The sequence below is a fragment of the Chinchilla lanigera genome, unplaced genomic scaffold, assembly GCF_000276665.1.
Source record: "Chinchilla lanigera isolate Chin_1 unplaced genomic scaffold, ChiLan1.0 scaffold00009, whole genome shotgun sequence".
NCBI classification, from domain to species: Eukaryota; Metazoa; Chordata; class Mammalia; order Rodentia; family Chinchillidae; genus Chinchilla; species Chinchilla lanigera.
Window position 1 is genome coordinate 15,383,030 of NW_004955410.1, and position 20,277 is coordinate 15,403,306.

At 39.5% G+C, this 20,277-nt stretch overlaps 1 protein-coding gene and 1 pseudogene across 1 annotated transcript in view; both read right to left on the reverse strand.

Moving 5' to 3' along the window:
- LOC102019040 overlaps positions 1-3,013 on the reverse strand; it is a 7,205-nt pseudogene extending 4,192 nt beyond the window's left edge.
- The window catches only part of Immp2l (inner mitochondrial membrane peptidase subunit 2), an 852,239-nt gene that overhangs the window by 815,243 nt on the left and 16,719 nt on the right, over positions 1-20,277 (reverse strand). The gene's annotated exons all lie outside the window — the stretch shown is intronic.

A 20,277-nucleotide genomic window follows, 5' to 3' on the forward strand; every position in this document is an offset into this window, starting at 1 on the left:
TTGAACATTTTCTCATGTATTTATTTGCCATTTGTATTTCTTTATCTGAGAAGTGTGTATTCATCTCAGAACAACTGGGACGAGGGAAAAGAGAAAAGAAAGAAGGGGAAAATTATGTGTAGATGTATACACAGGATAGCTAACACAGTTGTACGACTGACTTCTATTGCTTTATTGAAAGGAACAGTTAATGTTTAAGTGTTTGATCAATCTTACATGTCTATAGTTGTTTAACTGAGTAACCAATCTGAAGATATCAATATGTAATATAACAACCATTGTTAATTTCCTATCACCTTGTCTGAAATTCTGTATTGCTTGTATCATTTTAGTGTTATTTTGTAAATGCATGTATGTTAGTTTTCATTCTTTTATCTTTAAAATTAAAAGAAAAGAATTCAGAGTCCAACACAGGTTTACTGAAGAAAGTAATAAATCACTTCCAATAATGTTACTAAAAAATAATTTCTGTAAGTTAATCATTTTGGCACCTGGCGGCACAGATCTACAGTCCTACCTACTTGGTAGATTGAGACAGGGTGATCACAAATTCAAGGCCATCCAGGGTAAGTCAGTGAGACCCTGTGTAGTGGACTGACAACTGGTGGTCAACTTATAACCCCCAGCTGAACTGAGTAAGCGTGGTACTGGGTGTGGGAGACCCACCTGAGGATTGTTGCTAGCAGCATAAGAGGCAGAACTGGAGCAGAAGTTAGGCTGCAGGAAGCTGGTAGAAGCTGTAAGGAGCTCTTGGTTCTCTTGGAGGAACTTGTTATGCTGACCTTCCTGATCAGGACCTTGCTGGCACAGAGAATAGCTTCCATTCCCTTTGGAGGAGCTCCAGTCTTCACCTTCAGCTTGGACGTCGTCTCCTGGCCTCTAGTGCAGACTCTTTGGCTTCTGCCTTGGATCCTTCAGCCTTCCATCACAGACTCATCAGCCTCCTGATACGGACCTGCTCGGAACTCTGCAGTGAACTCCTGACCCCGGACTGATTCCTTCGGTCTTCAGAGTGCAGCCACCCTCTGCATGCTTCCTCATACAACTCTCTGGCTGACCATCGTAAGCCAATCTTGTAATTTCTTATACATTTGTACATTTTGTGTTAAATCTGTTTCTCTAGTAAAACTCTGACTGATACACCCTGTCTCAAAATGAAAAAATAAGGGCAGGGAATATAGCACAGTACTAAAGTGCTTGCCTAGAATGCACAAGGTCCTACGTGCAAGTCCCAATACTTTGATAATAACTTCATAACTTCCTGTCTATATAGTGTACTCACATCATAGAAGGTGATGGCTGCTATAGAGAAATAAAATCAGAGAAAGGCATTGCTAACCACAAGCAAAAAATGTGTGTGTGTGTGTGTGTGTGTGTGTGTGTGTGTGTGTATAGTAAGTATGTGTATATATGTATGTATCTAACTATCCTTATCTCTTACAGTTTTACTTCATAGTTGAAAATATTTATGGAGAAAGCATCTTTAATACATATATTATATATATATGGCTTTAAGTTGAGTTTTTCCAGCAAATCATAGTACAGCACTCATGCTTAAAGATAATAAAGATGGATTACAAAGATCAACAAAGATCAACATAACACAACTACAAGGCATTAAGAACTGCAAGGTCTTTTTTTTCACCGAGTATTTATTTTTTCTTAAAAGTGATTTTTTTGGAGACAGTGTCTCGCTATGCAGTTTAGGCTAGCTTTAAACTCACTATGTAGCCCAGGCTGACCACAAACTCACAATAATCCTGCCTCAGCCTCCACAGTGCTGAGATTACAGGCATGCACCACCACACACTGCTTAAAAGCGATGTCTTTCAACCTGTGCTCAGTGGTGTCTGATGATTCCCTAGAGGCTCAAGAACTACAGCAGGGGCCAGGCACCGAGCAGACCTCCGAGCCCCAGCTGCTGCCTCCATCAGAGCCACTGCTTTTACCTCCCTCTCTCTCCCCCCACCTTACTCTTTGTTAAAAATGGAATTCCAAGCAAGCTTTTCTTGAAGAGGGATTCACCCCATTAAAATAAAAACAGAAGGAAGGTTAAAAACCAGTGCCTTTAAGAATCAATGGTACACTGAAGTTTGCTATATATTTCAAGGCCTCTTTCTTATTCCTTGATTACACTGAATTCATCCCTGTCAGGTTTATAGGCCCTTATTTGTGACAAAATGAGAAATACCATTTGAGGGCAGAAGTATCCTGGTAGAGAGAAAAGAAGATGGGTTTTGAGGAATACATTTATTCTCGATGCAGCTATCTCTAAATTTATTTATCTTATTATATTTAATGGCATTATTTATGTGCCAATCCTCAAGTTAATGATTCATAGCAAAGAACACCGAAACAATCTGATCGAACAACAGAAAAGCCCACTGTAAATGCCAGCTGCTGCTGTTTTATATATTGTTGGCGAATTTCCTACCTCACTTTAATAGCTTGTTAGTAAAAAGGTCACCTCAAATGGAAAGATCCACCAAACTCACATTTAACTAGCAGTTTCAGCTACTTTGCAGTCAAGAAACTGAAAGCAGGGGTGCCTCGGCTTGCACCCTTCAGAGGACCCGAGGGAGAACTCCGTCTGCTGGTGAGCGTGCTGAGGAGGGATGAGCCCCGACAGAGACCCTCCCACAGAAACCTTTCGCCATGCGGGGCACCACAGCATGGAACTGGGGCAAAGCACTCACTCGGGAGTCAGGGGAGCAAATGCACTCACGGCCCAGCTCTGTAACTTAAGGTAGGTAAACGCAGAACCTTTAGGGCTGCACGATATAACGATGAGACCTACTGAGCTGAGGAACCAGCATTTTCATCTCTGCGGGGAAACCTCACACAAGCCTCGTCGCCCTTTTACCTCCAAGCTCCTCTTCAGTGCTCCGGCCACACCCGGATTTGGCACTCCGTATTGTTGGTATGATTTCACACGTACCGTGTGCCCGTTCTCCCCGTATCTTCCCGTCTCACTTTTTTCTCTAGAAAAATTTCTTAAAATTTTGCTGAGCATCGGCAAGTGCTACAAAATGTATCTGGACTGCCTAACTGTACATACGATTTACATTACTACTCCTTTACAACACTGATAGAAAAAAGTTTGGTATGAATGTGTTAAGACTCCACTCACTTAAATGTCAACCAGACTGTAATGGAGGAAATTCGTGACCGGGTCCCACTGAGAGCCAGCCGGCTGCACGGCGAGCCAGCAATCCGTGTGACGGCAGGATCTCCGTGCACATATCACTGCCAAAGAACCAAGCACCCGTTTCCTTTTAGGGGTACACTTTTTGTCTTCTGCCGACATTCAGTACCAAATTAGAAAGCTGAGACTTGATTCAAGTCCAAGCTATGCCAAAGGGTGTGCACTTAATGGCATCTATCTACACAGACTAACTCCAAGGTTCTTTGCCCCAACTATGGATGATTCTATGAGTCTAACTTCATGTCTGTATTCAGTAATGTGCTCCATCCTCCTCATCATCATGGGGCTCAAGCTCCAAGACCATTTCTGACTTCTGCTGTAAGGTCAGCACATTCATAAAATTATGTTCACATCTTCTAATGCGGACACTGTTAAATTTCATGTCTGATATTTACTTAATACCTGTGATCATTTCTTAAAAACACATGTTAAGTGGCTGGCTGGGTAGCAGGAGAAAAGATATATTTGGGAAAACTTCCAGTATAGTATATTCATACTTTTAGCAACTGAGATATATAGACATACAGACAGACAAAGATATAGATATAAGACTCCATTTGCAAATTAGAATCAATAAACAAATCACCAATAAACAAAACTAAAGTTATTTTTATACTAGTCACCAAAAAATGTTATTTTCATCTTAATCAACAGCTTGGCAGCCCTGAGAATAATCTTGATATCTCCCATTTTGTAAGAAACTTATTTTTATTGTCTCATCAACATCAAATGATATTAGTGTCACAATGGCTATTACAGCAAATGGCTTAGAAAGAAAATCCAGTAACAATTTTGATAGGTTTTAGTGAATATATGAGCTAGATAAAAATATATGAGCCATAGAGAAATTTGAAGCAATTTAAATTAATATCTATCAGTTTTGAATAATGAAGCTTTTCAGAACCTAATGTAGCTTTATTCTGCAAATGACTCAGTATATCACCCAAAGACCTTTCCCCAGCCAAGTAATTTGTTATCCTACTAATTAAAAAGAGGCAATTTTACCTCTTCATACCAAGCAGAAACAATAATAATAAAGTGACACATGAGAAGTCAGTTCTTAAAGTGAGATGTAGGTAACAGAATCTTCAAGGAAATGTTTAAAATATTCTTTTTCCTGGGCCAAAATTATATGAATGTTTTGGTACATTTTGGATACTAACTTCAGTATAAATATTAAGCAGTCACATAAAAACTTCTGATTAATATACAGTGAAATTCTGTTTCATTTTTCATATAGTGATGGGCCATTAACAAAATCAGTCAAAATTATTCTTCCACAGCTATGATCAAACCTACAAACTCTAAAGAAAACATTAATTGGGAAAAGAAAAAAATTGTAAATTAACAAGTTTATTATAAAACTAATGAAATAAAAATTTCAGAGTAGTAAAAGAATATTCATTCTGTATTATATAAAATGTTACTTCACAATGTTAAAGATAGTAAAATAAAATATTTCATAGCCAGGTGTGGTATTGCATGCCTGTAATCGCAGCACTCAGAAGGCTGAGGCAGGAGGATCGTCAGGAGTTCAAGGCCAGCCTGGGCTACACAGGGAGTCCAAGGCCAGTGTCAATTACAGAGTGAAACCCTGTCTTTTAAAAAAAAAAAAAATTGTTATTCTCATTACTTCATTTTACTCCTGCATTTATCTGGGTTTTAATCCCCATCTTTAAAGATACAAACTATTGCTCAGACTGTTTAAGTAATGTTCCTAGGGTCACACAGATGGTAAATACCAGAGTTGAGCCCAGATTATTTGGTCCTGTAGTCCACGTATTTAAGGCCTGTTGTAGCCGTCTCCCAGTTATTCACCACTCCCAGTAAATTTCACCATCCCAACAAAAACAGGACAGAATGAGTTATTGATTTCATAGCTGCTACTGCAGTATTCATGTGCAATTTAATTGAAAAAGTATACTGGATAGACAATTCAATCCACTATTTAAACATTCATATCTCCTTCAAATGAAAAGGAGTAGAAAAATACTAAATCTATATGCAACATCAATTAATGGAAAAAAATAATTAGTGTTGTCTTTGGATTGAACAAGTACTGAAGGCCTTATTATCATGCCGTCCTTTCAGCCCTCTCAACTGCCTTTTAGAAATAAAAATTCCAGTGCTGAGGCAAAAATTGAAAGTTATAGGCACCCAAAAACACTGTGTCCTTTTCCAATTTCCCTTCTACACTTATTACCTGGGTCTTTAAACACTCAAGTAGGAGTAAAAGCAATTCAACTGTATGTACGAAATGGGAAATGGGAAACGTCAGAAAATCAACATGACCTTTGAAATGGAAGGTTTCACACAACCACGTAGTTAATACCAGAAAAACATCTTGCAGTGTTTAAAGCATAATTTTCACGTACAACATTTTCAGTAACTATAAAAGCAAATACAGAACAAAGTACTTAGAAATCAAACACATTTTAAAAGTCAAAGTTCAATTAAGCTTAAGCTACTACTTCTTCTGGAGTAGTTACATTACCTCTTAAATATTCATAACCATAATAATGTGCTCTTTTCCAACACAAATCGATGTAACCATCACTACCCTACACAGTCACTTCCTGCACTCAGCAGTATCTATTAGTATAACAAACTAATCTTCAATTTGCCCATATTCATTTGAGAACAAAAATATGTATTGTTTACCTGGGGATATGGCAGTGCTAGCAGGGGTAGAACACTTGTCATGAACAAAATCTTGAGTTTGATCCATAGGACTGCAGAAAAAACCCAATGTGTATATGTTGTATGTGTGTGTGTGTGTGTGTGTGTGTGTGTGTGTGTAACAATGCTAAACCCTCTCTCAGGTCCAAGACCATTCATTACTCCCAAGGTACTCGCCTCAAAATGTTTTCTACCTAACCAGACTCAATCAAAAAACTTTGTGTGTGCTTGTGGTACTAGGGAGTGAACCTAGGGTCTCTGCACTGAATTACCTGCCAGCCTTTTTATTTTTCTTATTTTGAGACAGGGTCTTGGTAAGTCGATAAATTGCCCAAGCTGGGCGTGAACTTGTGATCCTCTTTCCTTAGTCTCCCAGAGTGCTGGGATTATAGGCATGCCCCACCATGCCCAGCTCAAAAACACTTGTAACAAACATAAAAATTAGATAGTTCAGATCATGAATTAACTTTCATATGAGAATAAATGTCATTTTAGATCTAATCATAGTTTGATTAAAAGTAAAAGATATGCAAATCAATATTAACAAATGTCAAATTTCCCCAAACCAAATCCTACTTAAAATAAAGTATCACGTTTATATTTTTTAAATCCCAAAATGAAATAGCAATACTTGAGAATATGTTCTTCTTTCTCCCTTTGACTACTTTAAGTATCAAATAAAAGCTAATAAGAAAATATTTTTCTGACTTTTTTCCCCATACCCTTCCCCAGTAGAAGAAAAAAACTAGCAAGACAAGTGAACTCTGAATCCACCCCACCTACTTTATTAAATAATAGGGGTGCCTACCTCCTATTGGCTTAAATACCGGAGAATTCAAACAAGGAAAGACCAAGGAAACAAACTGAGCAATCTCACACCTGACTAAAGGGCAAATTTTATCCTTAAAATTGAGTATAGTTCCTATCAACTCTATGAATTCAGCTCATTTTTCTTTAATGCAAAGATGGAAAGAGCAAAGTTACAGCATAAAGAGACAAAACCGTAAAATATCAACAAAGAAGCTAAATTAGATAGCTCACCTGTCACAGAAAAAAATCAATAAGGTCCAATGAATTTATATGTGCAAATATATTTAGGGGAAAACTCTGGAATCAAATGTCTTCAGCTTTTTGTGTACTCAACATATTCTGCTCCACTGGCTGAAGAAATCAAAGAAAAGACAGCAGATGGCAAACAGGACCCAGGCTTACTGCAGCAGAGCAGCACTGGATGAGAGCTCGTGGGAAGAACATGCCATTAAACATACATAAAAACAATGTATGGAATTTAACTGTGCATAAAGTAGGCAGAATTAGTACAGTAAGAAAAAAAAAACAGAGAATTAAAGATGCCCAAAAGTAGTTCACAGCCCAAAGAAAACAAAAAGGAGACAAACTCAAAGAGGAAAAAGACAAAAAAATCAATCCAACTAAGACAAAAACTTCAATGCTCTTTCCCATTCTGAGAGAAGCAAAATAAAGTACTGAGGTAGAAGAAACAAAGACAGGTGGAAAGAAGGCAACAAAAATCACAAGTGGAAACTACTTTTAAGAAGTGTTACGGTTTGTGTCTGCATGTCCCCCCAAAGCCTCATGCAGTCATGGGGCAGGCTTCTACAGTTTATGATTGATCCATGGTCCAATGCTGGGATTATGGGTGTGAGAGCTGCACTAGCCCAGGGGTGGGTAGTTTGTATACAATATAAGGGAGGGAAAGAAGCTTGCTTGCAGCTCCTCCCTTTTGCTCTTGCTGCTTTTACTATCTTCTGCAGCCATGAACTGTTGCCCTCTGCCGTGTGCCACTCTGCCTTGGAGCCAGCTCATTATAGATCAAAACCTCCACAAACTGCAAGCTAAATAAACCTTTCCTTCCTGAATTCTGGGCATCAGGTATTTTGTCTCAGCAACAAGAGTAAAGTAACTAAGACAAGAATACTGCAATTTCTGAGACTCAGTTGAAGTTACCCAAGGTGATCCACAAGGGCATTCCCTTAGTTAAATTTAGGCTCCCCTCCCTGTAGACCCACCACACCCAAAATTCCTCAAAACACAGTAATCCATAAATTGGCTTAAGTTTTTAAAAAAAAGTGTGGGTACTTGATCCTGAAAAAAAGGAACAGGTTGGGGCTGGGGATTTAGCTCAGCGGCAAAGCGCCTGCCTGGCAAGCGCAAGGTCGTGAGTTCGGTTCCTGGTACCGGAGAAAAACAAAAAAACAAAACAAAACAAAAAAAAAGGAACAGGTTGACAGAAGTCCAAGAATGCTTAAATTATCCATCTTAGAAAAAAGATAACCTGGCTATTTCCATTCCAAACAAGCCTGTACTCTCCTCAGGGGTAGGCCACCTTTTCCTGAGAGAGAAGGGTAAATGTTCCCAGTCCCCGGAGACAGTGGTTCTCTGTCTCTTGAGGGCCTGTACACTATTTCTTTGAGTGTGTGCTTTTAAATTTCTGCCTAATAAGTCCCTTATACTTCATACTGAAACATCTTGAAAATTCATCTATCATGACAAAGAGCAAACCTGCAAATTTATTCTACAAGTTTGCTAGGTTAGGGTTCTTATCTTGCCTTATCCCCACTTTTTGGACACTGTCTGGTGAAAGTTCAACACTAAGCACAAAAATATATGAAGCAGGACAGAAGACAAGATGGGTGTAAAGGAAAAAGGAAAATCATATCCTGAAACTGAACTTTCAGGAAGACTGCAGCTTCAAGATAGAGAGTTACTCAAGGTCATCCAACATGTGCACTCCTGTCTTGGTTACTTTTTTCTCACTGCTGGGACAAAATACCTGACGCCCAAAATTAAGGAAGGAAAGGTTTATTTCACTTACAGTTCGTGGAGGTTTCAGTCCGTACTTGGCAGATTATAAGGCAGAGTGGCACATGGCAGAGAGCTACAGCTCAGGGCGGCAGAACACAGCTAAGCCACGAGCACACACCAGGGTGGAACAGGGGAGGAATGTCCTCAAGCACTCTTTTCCTCTCCCTTACATATGCAAACTATCCACCGCAGGGTGGGTGCAGCTCTCACACCCACAATCATTCAACTCTAATAGCCTGCCCCATGGTCACATGAGGCTTTGGAGGGGACACACAGACATAAACCATAACAACTCCATAGGCTATTTATGCTTCTTAGGCTTTGGGGTTTTGTATATTTCTTTGATTCTGGTTTTGTTTTGTTTTTCTTGGTTTTTGGTTTTTATTTACTCTTGCAGGCCCATCACACACAGTTTCTTAAAGATACTGTAAATCTATGAAGTAGTTTAGTTGATAGGGTAAAGAGCAAAAACCTCACCTTAAGATAGAGAAACCGATTCAAAGGTTTCAAGGAATATTTTTAGACAGAACATCTTAAACAACCCATCTTTAAAACAGGCCAAGAAAGACATGGGCCCTGCCCTTGGTAGTGAGAAACCAGACATGGCAAGGGTTGACATTAAGTCCTAACAGTCTGCCTGAACCCTCACCCCATAGCCTACAGCCATCAACAGCAGAGAGCTTTCTCCATCTACCAACCTGAGCCAGGACATGCCTCAGCTTGGACAATTCCATCGCCAGGGGTGAACAAACAGAGCAACCTCTCGTAAGAAGGGAACTTCACAAACCCATTTACCCTAAAGCTAGGAGAAAATCCTGACTTGTGGGATTCCAAGACCATTCCAAGATCATGGAGAGGAGCCATTCATTCAAAAACACAGAGGATTTTTTTCTCTCCTCCTTCTCATCTTCCACTTATTCTTTAACTATTACTTTTTTCATTCTCTGGTCCCCTACCCCCTCAACCTCTACCAGTATACCTATTAAACTTCATGAATCTTGAATTAACTCTATGCTGTTATTGTTGACTATTGTTTTATTATTAGTGGAGGTAAAGTTCCAATTAGTAGATAGGTACCACAGGTCAATATTTGTTTTTTCTTCTGTTCATATTACAATTCTAGATCTCTTTTCTATAGTTAGGGATGGCATATTATTGGTTCTTCAGGTATGTCACTATCCAGTTTGTCTTTGTTGCTGATTGTATTACTACAGCCAAGATGGCATAGTTGTTGCAATTCATTGCTTTTTCTCTGGATGCCAATATCTGGAGGGACTTTGTGTCATTACAAATACTGTAGTCCATTCCTGGAGAACTGGGTACTGGGCCAAACACACTGCAGCATCCCCTGTGTGGTGAATTAACTAATGGTCAACTTGTAACACCTAGCTGAACTGAATCAGCATGGTGCTGGGTATGGAAGGCCCACCAGAGGATTGTTGCCAACAGCATGAAAAACAGAACTGGAGAGAATGATTGTGTGCTGTTCACTCTCCTGGAGATGACTATTATGCTAGCTTTCCTGATATGAACACAGCTATCTTCATCATCGGAGGGGCTCGGAACCTCACTTTTGCTGAGGATGGCTGTGGTCCTTTTAGGGGAATCCTGGATCCTTACCTTGAGTGTTGCTTCCTGGCTAAAGTGCAGATCCCTCAGCCTGCTGGCACAGATCCTTCATCCCACTGGACTTTCTAGCTTCCACTTTCTAGCTTTGACCTTTGATCTTCCCAGTGCAGATCCTTGATACAGACTTGCCTGAGACATTATTGTGGGCTCTAAGCCTCCAGTTGGACTTGTGCAGGACATTGCTGTAGGATGCAGGCCCTTGGCTAGATTCTTTGGGTCTCTAGCGTGTGGACAAATCTGTCACACAAATTTTGCATTTGACTCTCTGGGTGAATACTGGGCATCACAAGAAGCAGCAAGTCTCCACCCTGTGCATCCTCGAAAATTGCCAAAGTGAAACACTTTGCTTTGCGAAGAAACCCCCAGAGCACCGTGTTCCACAATGGCAGTGGCATAGAGAATTTGTTCCTCAGAATTGGATTCAGACACTTGACCCATACAGGTAAAAGAGAAGATGCTCCAGCTGGCAGCAAACCTTGGCATATCCACATAGTGTTGGTTTTGGGTGCATGCAGAATGCAAGAGCTATGGAGTTAAGGTGGCTTCCACCTCAAATTCAGAAGGCCTGGGATGCCAGGCAGTGTGCCCCTGAGAGGGCAGTATATGAAGCTGTGAATGTGAAGCCAAAGGTGTAGTGGAAGCCCCAGAAGTATGGAAAAGCCAGGAACATTGTTCATCTAAGGAAAGCTGCAAGGAGAGAACAGGGCGCTCACAACTTGCCACAGATTGCCTTGGATGCTGCACGTGGAACTACAGAACCTAATGTTTGCCCTGCTGGATTTTTGACCTGCTTTGGTCCCATTCCTTTGTATTCTCATTTGTAACTTTTGGAATGGAAATATTGATCTTGTGCCTTTGAATCTGGGAAGTGTTTAACTTTGTTTTCATTTGTACAGGGGCTCACAGCTAAGAGTTTGCCTAACATCTTGGAGACACTGGATGAACTTTTCAGCAGTGCTGAAACTGTTAGGACTTTGGCAACTCTTGGAGATAGACTAAATGCCTTCTGCATAAAGGGATGTGCATGAGCCTTTGGCAGGCCCAGGTTGAAATGTTACAGTTTGTTTCTGGATGTCCCTCTAAAGCTTCATGAGGTTATGGGGGACAGGTTTTTCAGAGGCAGCTGAATCTAGTTTCAATTGGTTCACTGTCTAGTGCTGGGATTGGAAGTATGAGTGTACACCTGCCCTAGTAAGGGTAGAATACAAAGGAGGAAAAGAGGCTTGCTCCCCTCTTTTGCTTTTGCTGCTTTTGCTGTCTTCTGCCACAATAAATGGTTGCCCCTCTGCCATGCCACCCTGCCTTGGAGCCAGCTGTGAACTGAAACTTCTACAAACTATAAGCTAAATAAACCTTTCCGTCCTTAACTTTGGGTGTCAAGTATTTTGTCCCAAAATGAGAGAAAAGTACTAAAACAGAATTTGGTACCAGGAATGGGGCCATTGCTGTGATGCCTGGCCATGTGCTCTAGAAGCCTTGGAAATTAATGTGCAAACTTTTTGAGGGACTGACCAAAGAGGTAATTCCCATGTGCAGTAAACTATATGGGCTCTGGTCAGAGCCTGGAAAATCAGAGTACTGATGAAAATGCTGCAGGTTAAAATGAGCCTCAGGACACCTCTATTGAGAAGGAATGCATTGGCTGCTAGATCCCAGGTGGAGTATATTGTGCTTTGGCTGGAAGTTGATCTGCATTTTGCTTGTGTTTAGAGATATTTCCTGGGTGGCAGAAAATTTTCAATGCAGTCTACTGTTGGGATGGTGGCATGGTTACTGTTGAGAGCATTTGGCCACATCTATGTTCAAAATTAAGAGTAAAGAGCCAGCAAAGTGATTTGAAACATTTAGTCAGAGGGAAGGCTCCAGTGGAATTGTGGACTGCAAGGGTGAAATGGAGGAGAGTATGGTTATTGAGAAGGAACTGGACAATGTAAAATGAACTGAAGCCCTTCACCTGAAGGGAAGAATATGTTTGAAATGCATGAGATTCCTGTTTCTTAATGTTGCTATGCCTGTTAAAAATTAATGGGGGGCTGGAGAGATAGCTCAACGCCATAAGCACCTGCCTGGCAAGCACAAGGTCCTGACTTCAATCCCTGGTACTGAAAAAAAAAAATTAATGGGAAGCAAGGATTATGACTGTAGTAGCTCTTTTAATGATTTTAATGTAATTTTTAGATATATGTTTGTAATCAAGTTATTTAGTCAAACATCGTGGTCTTAAGCTTGAACTTTGATTATCCTTTGAATACTTTGCTTTTGGAGTGGAAAGCAGTGCAGTAAAAATTCTATATATGTAATTGTTATATTAATATAAATCTGAATAGACCAAGATGTGTTAACTTTTCACAAATCTGCCACAGGAGACTATGGCTTAAGCAGATGTGTCTCACTCTCAAGCTGACCAGGGGTTATCAAGTTGACCAGTTGACTGTGGTAGATTAACTGACGGTCAATTTGTAACACCCAGCTGAACTGAATCAGCATGGGGCTGGGTGTAGAAGACCTACCTGAAGATTGTTGCCAACAGCATAAAAAGAGAACTGGAGGGGAAGATGGTATGCTGCTGATCCTCCTGGAGAAGTGTGTCATGCTGGCTTTCCTGATATGAACTCAGCTGTCCTCATCATCAGAGGAGCTCGGAACCACGCTGTTGCTGAGAATGACTGAGGATTCTTTGGGTCTCTAGAGTGTGGACAGATCTTCCACACTCTATCACATTTGACTCTTTGGGTGAGTATTATAAAATAATCCTATAAATTATGTGACCTGTATTAAATCTCTTCCCTTGTAAACCTTGACTATTACACCTCCCAAATAAATAGCGGTGACTGGACATTGGGATTCTGGCAGAGGCCCACAGTCAGACAGATCCAGAGGGCATCACTGAAAAACAGACATTAACTAAAAAGGGTCTGCACACTAACAAAGCCTTCACTATAATCAACCAACAAAGCTCAACACAAAGAAAATATACAACCATGAGAAGACAACAAAATGCTTCCCAAAACTCCCAACTTTCCCAAAGCTGATCAATGAGGCATTAAAGGGGAGGAAACTAAAGCAAAGTACCTGACTTAGTCAAAAGGATAACAGGATTAAAAAGCAACCAGAAGGTGCTTGGCAAGTTCAAACATATAAGTAAACAATGAGCCTAGTAAAATAATCAGAAAATTTACAGAAGACACTAATAAAAACCTAGCTGAGTTAATCAAAATGACACAAAGCATGCATGACCAGACTAGAAAAGAATTAAGAGTCCATAAAAAGGCATCAAACAGAAATGCAGGAGATTATAAATTCTATCAAAATTATGAGCAGCAGAAATGAGCAATGTGAGGACAGACTGTGAGAACTAGAAGACACAGGTACTGTTGGTGAACAAATAATGAGAACATGAGAAATGAATCCAACATCTTCTGGATGACACAAAGACTAACCTCTTATTAAGTGGCATTATTGAAAAAACAAGACACCACAAAGGACATTTTAAAAAAAAAACCTGTTCACTGAAAACTTTCCAAAAATGAGAAGAGAATTTAATAGATAAATAAGCAAAGCACATAGAACTCCAAATAGCTACAATAAGAAAACAACCTCTCCAACACTCCTCAAACTCCTTAATGGAACTGAAAGAGAAGGAGTACTCCCAACATCATTCCTGGAAACTAGCATCACCCTGCTTCCAAAAGCAGACAAAGAAGAGAACTACATACCAATCTCTAAGAAGATAGATGCAAACATCTTCAATAAGATACTGGCAAATAGAATGAAATAGATCATCAATAACACCATACATCATGACCAGGTAGGCTTCATCCCAGGGATGAAAGGATGGTTCAAACCATGCAAATCAATAATGTAAGACTTCAGAACGTAAGTGTAGACAAAAGAAGCAAGGACAAAAATCACATTATGATCTCAACTGTCTTCGTTACTTTTGTTGCTGAGACAAAATACCCAACACCCAAAATTAAGAAGGAAAGGTTTATTTGGCTCTCAAGGTTTCAGTCCATAATCAACTGGCTTCAAAGCAGGGTGGCACATGGCACAGAGACACTTCAAGGTGGCAGAAGTCAGCAAAAGCAACAAGAGCAAAAGGAGGAAGACCAAGCCTCTTTTCCTTCCTTATATTGTACGCAGGCTACCCACCCTCAGGTGTGTGTAGCACTCACACCATCTCTGTGTCCTCCTCTTACACAGGCTCAGGATGTTTACAAAATGAGGGTTCTGGCACCCTACTGAGTAACTTAGCTAAACATCTAAATGACTCAAATTGACAAAATGAACAACATCCTACAGATGGTATATCCTAGGATATAGAACTGAGTTACTCAGTTACACTTCTAGTCTTCTCAAGTTGACACAATGTATCAACACATGCAGAAAAAGCTTTGACAAAATCCAATAGCCAGTCATGGTTTTAAAAAATTGAAGAAAAAAGTTATAGAAGAAACTTATCTCAATCTGATAACCATTTATGACAAACCTACTTCCAACATTATACAGTATTAAATAAGAAAAAACTCAAAGCTTTCCCCCTGAAATCAGAACAAGACAAAAATATCCACTATCACCACTTCTGTTCAACATAGTACTCAAAACGTTAGCAAAAGCGATTAGGCAAGAAAAAGAAGGAGACAGACAGAGATAGAGATTTCCTTTATATACTTATATATCCTATACATGTGCAAATTATATGTATATATAATATATATTTATATATATTAAAAGAAACCCAATTATCATTATTGGCAGGTGACATGATCTTCTACATAGAAGACTGAAAAGATTCCATTAAAACTCTTAGAATAGGGGCTGAGGATTTAGCTCAGTGGCAAAAAGCGCCTGCCTGGCAAGCACAAGGTCGTGAGTTCGGTTCCCGGTACCGGAGGGGAAAAAAAAAAAAAAAACTCTTAGAATAACCAAATTCAGCAATGTATCAGAATACAAAATCAATAGCATTCCTACACACCAATATTGAACTCACTGAGAAAGAAATTAGGAAAAAAGGGGCCAGAGATATAGCTCAGTGGTACAGCACCTGCCTAGCAAGCACAAGGTTGTGAGTTCAAATCCCAGTACCAAAAAAAAAAGGGGGGCAAGATCCTGAGGAAAAGAAAACTGTTGTAAAGAAATTAGGAAAAAAGAAAAACTGTTATGTACAATAGCACCAAAAAAAATTTAAAACTTAGTAATCAACCTAAGCAAACATGTGAAAGACATCTACAACCAAAACTGCAGTATTCTACAAAATGAGACAAAAGAGGGTACCAGAAAATGGAAAGATATCCCCTCTTCTTAAACAGGCAAAACCAACATAGTCAAAGTGCCATATTCCAGAACTGATATACAGATTTAACTTAATCCCAATCAAAATACTAACAGTATTCATCACAAAACTAGAAAAAACAATCCTAAAATTCATATGGAACTAAAAGAGACCCAGAATAGTACAAGCAATCCTGGATAATAAAAGCTAAAAAGTATGTATCACAAGCTAAGATTTGAAGTTATATTACTAAACTACAGTAATAAAAACACCATAGTACAGGCTCAAAAATACATGTGTGAATCAACAGAACAAAATAAAGCAAGCAGAAATAGCCCCAGGCACATTCACCTATTTGATTTTTGACAAAGGGGCCAAAAACATACACTGGAGGAAAGATAACCTCTTTATTAAATAGTACTAGGGAAACTGACTATCCACATGCAAGAGATTAAATCTAGACCCATATCTCTCACCATATACTAAACTAAAATCAAAAGGGATCATCAAAGATTTAAATATTAAAACAGAACAGTCTGCTGGAAGATGAAATTGGTAAAACTCTTAAAGTCATGGGTAGGGTAGGACTTTCTGAACAGAACCCTGGTTGCACAAGTAATAGTATCAAGAACCAACAAGTAGGATCATATCAAATTTAAAATTTGCCCAGCCAACAAAGTGAAAAGACAATTTACAGAATGGGGAAAAAATTTCACCAATTATTCCTCAGAGAACTATCTAGAATATATAAGAAGTCAAAACTATTAAGACTAGCCAAAGTAAAAGACCCAATCAAAAAAGTGAAATGAATACACATGAGGTAGATTGACAACTGGTGGTCAACTTACAACACCCAGTTGAACTGAGTAACCATGGTGCTGGGTGTGGGAGGCCCACCTGGGGACTGTTGCCAGCTGCATAAGAGGCAGAACTGGAGAAGAAGCAGCGAGGCTGTTGGAGCCAGTGGAAGCTGTAAGCAGCTGTTGGTTCTGTTGGAGGAGCTCATCATGCTGGCTTTCCTGATGAACTTGGCTGTTTTCATCCTCCAAGGAGCTCAGGACCTTGTGTACACTGTGAATGGCTTCAGTTCACTTTGGGGGAGCTCTGGTCCTCACTTTGAGCACTGCTTCTTGGCTCCGGAGGGGAAGATGGTGCACTACCAGTCTCCTGGAGAAGCTTGCTGCATTGGCTTTCCGGATGGAAACTCAGCTGTCTTCACCATCGGAGGAGCTCGGGACCTCACGGTTGCTGAGGATGGCTGTGGTACCTTTCAGGGGAGCTCTGGTTCTACTTTGTGCATTGCTTCCTACATCCAGTATAGATCCCTCAGCCTGCAAGCACAGATCCTTCATCCCACTGGCACAGACTTTATCTAGATTCCACCACTGACCTTTGGGCCTTCCCTATGCAGATCAGTGAAACAGGCCTGCATGAGACATTGTCATGGGCTCTGGACCCCCAGTTGGATTCATGGGAGGCATTGTTATGGGCTCTAGGTCTTCAGCTGGACTCATGCAGAACATTGTTGTGGGATCCAGGCCCTCAGCTGGATTCTTTGGTCCTTAGTGTGTGTGGACACATTTCCTGCACTCTTTTGTATATTGTTCTTTGGGTAACTATTATAAATAACCTTCTGAAATATGTGTCCTATATTACATTCTTTCTCCTTGCACTATCCCCCAAACCACACAACACATTGCTCAAAAGAAGTACAAATGGCCAATAAATACATGAGGAAATGTTCAACATCATTAGCCACTCAAGAAATGCAAATTAACACAACACTGACATTCTATCTTACACCAGAATATAATGGTTACCATCAAGAAATGAAATAATGTCAAATGCTAGCGAGGCTGCAGGGGAAAAGGAACTCTTCTACACTGCTGGAGGGAATGTCAACTAGTACGACCCCTATGAAAATCAGTATGGAGATTCCACAAAAACTAAAACCAGAAATTCTACTTGACCCAGCTAGTCCCCTTCAAGGTATCTTCACACAAGTGTTAAAAATATATCACAATGATGTATGCATACCCATGTTTACAGGAGCACAATTCATAACAACTAAATCTTTGAAGTGGCCTCTATGTCCACCAACACATACATGAATGGATAAAGAAATTGTGGTATCTACACATAGTGTAGTACTAATCTGCCATGAAAAGGATAAACGAGTCATTTGTAGTAAAATTGCTGCAGCTTGAGTCCACAATAATAAGTGAAATAAATCAGACAAACAAGCTTAAATATCACATAATTTCTCTTATATGAGAAACCCAGTGTATAAATAAAGAGCAAAATCAAGGATAAATAACAGAGAGCTGAGAGATAGATCTTTCGCAAATGGGAAAGGGATGAAGAGACGGAGCAAGGTGGGAGGGAAGGGAAGGGAAGAGGATGAAAAAAAATACGATGTGCTATGTACACACACCAACTTCTCACAAGGAAGGCAATCACTATGTACTGTAAACACTAATAAAAAATAAAAATTATAAAACAACAGCAACACAAACACCTCTGCCTTTGTACTACACAATGGGCCATTATCTTCCTACCTCTGGGTGGGCCATTGCTTCTCTCCTGCAAACCAAACCTCAACTTCCTATAGATTCACTAATTCCACAGCTTCCCAGTCCCCAAAACACACGAATATCCCCAGCTCTGGACGATAGCTGGCCTCGCTCACAGGCCCAGACTCTTACAACCTTCCCTGTGGGTGAGGAGAGCCCGCACCCCACCCAGTGATGACATCCCCACCTAGACCAGAGGCGCACCCACAGGTGTGAATGAATGTACCCCCTGTGCACACACACACACTCTCACAGCAAGAGAAAAAAGGGACAGTGTTTTAAAACAATATTAAGAGAAAAACAGAAAACATCTGTATCTGAGTAGTCAGTTCTTCCAACAAACTCCAATGGTCTCCTAATGGGTGGGAGACAGACTCTCACTGTGCCATTAATGTGCATGTTTCCCTAATGCTTAGAGATGCTGAGCATCTTTTCAGGTACTTACCGGCCACTAGCTATCTTCCTCAGCGAAATGTCTACACAAATCTTTCCACTTTCTCAGTGGTTTTTCATTATTTATAAGATTTTTATATGCTCTGGACATTAATCCCTTACAATATGTATGAAATACAGGGATCTTTTTAATTCAGTTTTTTAGTCCCTAATTTCTTAGAGTTGGCTATCTGTTACACAGAACACATTCTAAATTGAATGTTTCTTGCTCTTATTTTTTTCTATAAAATTCAAAATACCCAAAAAAGAAGTATATAATAGAAAATAAGATTCCAGCTACCAAGTTCCAATCCCCACAGACATTTTCTTATACTTCCCTCCAGATATAGCATATGCTATTGTGTAATAAAATACTATTTTTAGTCTTCTCTAAAATAATAGTCTAGTTCCTATTGTTCTACATCTTTGCTTTTTTACTTAGTAATATACCATAAATACTATTCCATCTCAATATACGTAAGCTGCCTTACTCCTTTTAACAATTCCTAAGTATTCCACTATATGTACCAAAATTTAATGATTCAGTTCCCTAAGGATGAGCATTTGTTTCCAGTTGCTGCTAAGAATATCCTGAAATACATATTATTCCACGTAAGTATAAAATGTTTAGGGTACACTCTTGTAGGAGAGTCAAATAATGATGTATATTTTAAGTTTTGGTAACTATTTTTGTCAGTGAAAAGTACACAGACCCATGCACACTACTAGAAATGCTGATAGTGCCCAGTTCCTGGTAACCTCAGTGATATATTGATATTTTCAAAATTTGTTTCCTTGCCAATTTGGCTTTAAAAACTTTATTAAAGTTTTACCTTACAGTTCTCTTTTTATGAACTATCCCATATTGTTCATTTCTTTGTCCACTTTCCATCCAATTGTTGATCTTTTCCCTGCTGAGCTATTTTGTTTGTTGGTTTTGTTTTGTTTAGTTCTCTTTTGTTTTCTGTGGGTACCGGGGTCAAACCGAGGGCACTCTACCTCTGAGCTCCATCCGTAGGCCTTTATTTTTTGTGACAGAATTTTTCAGTTTCCCAGGCTGGCCTCTAACTAGCAATCCTCCTGCCACAGCCTCCTGAATAGCTGGAATTACAAGTATGCACCACTGTAACCAGAGGTGTTTTTTATACATTTATGCAATTTGCCTTTCTCTGAGTTTATATATTTCTCCTAAGATTTGCTTTTTAATAGAATGTTTTGTGTTTCTTTCTTTTTGCAACACTTTGTAATCTTTACAAAGTTTTATCATTCTTTTCTTCAGTGGTTTCTCCTCATCTCTTACTTTCTACCCCACAACCACAACAGTGAAAATGAAATGTATAGCAAGACCCTGTCTCAAAAAAAAAAGAAGTTAGTTTCCCAAGTGGTCTACTTTTCATCATTCTCTCCACTTTCCAATTGATCCTACACACTTGTCACATTAATCTTCCTAAAACACTGCTGTCATGGCTTTGTACTCAAAAATCCTTCAATTATTAATTCCTTAATGATCACAGATTACGAGCTGTACACTGTTTATAAACACGTGGGTTAGCATTTAGGTTACCTACAGTCTAACTCAATTTGTATTTCTCATAGTCCCCTACTATAGCCAGGTATTTTATTCACTGAGTCTAAAATTTAAGGAGAAAGACATTCTACTACAT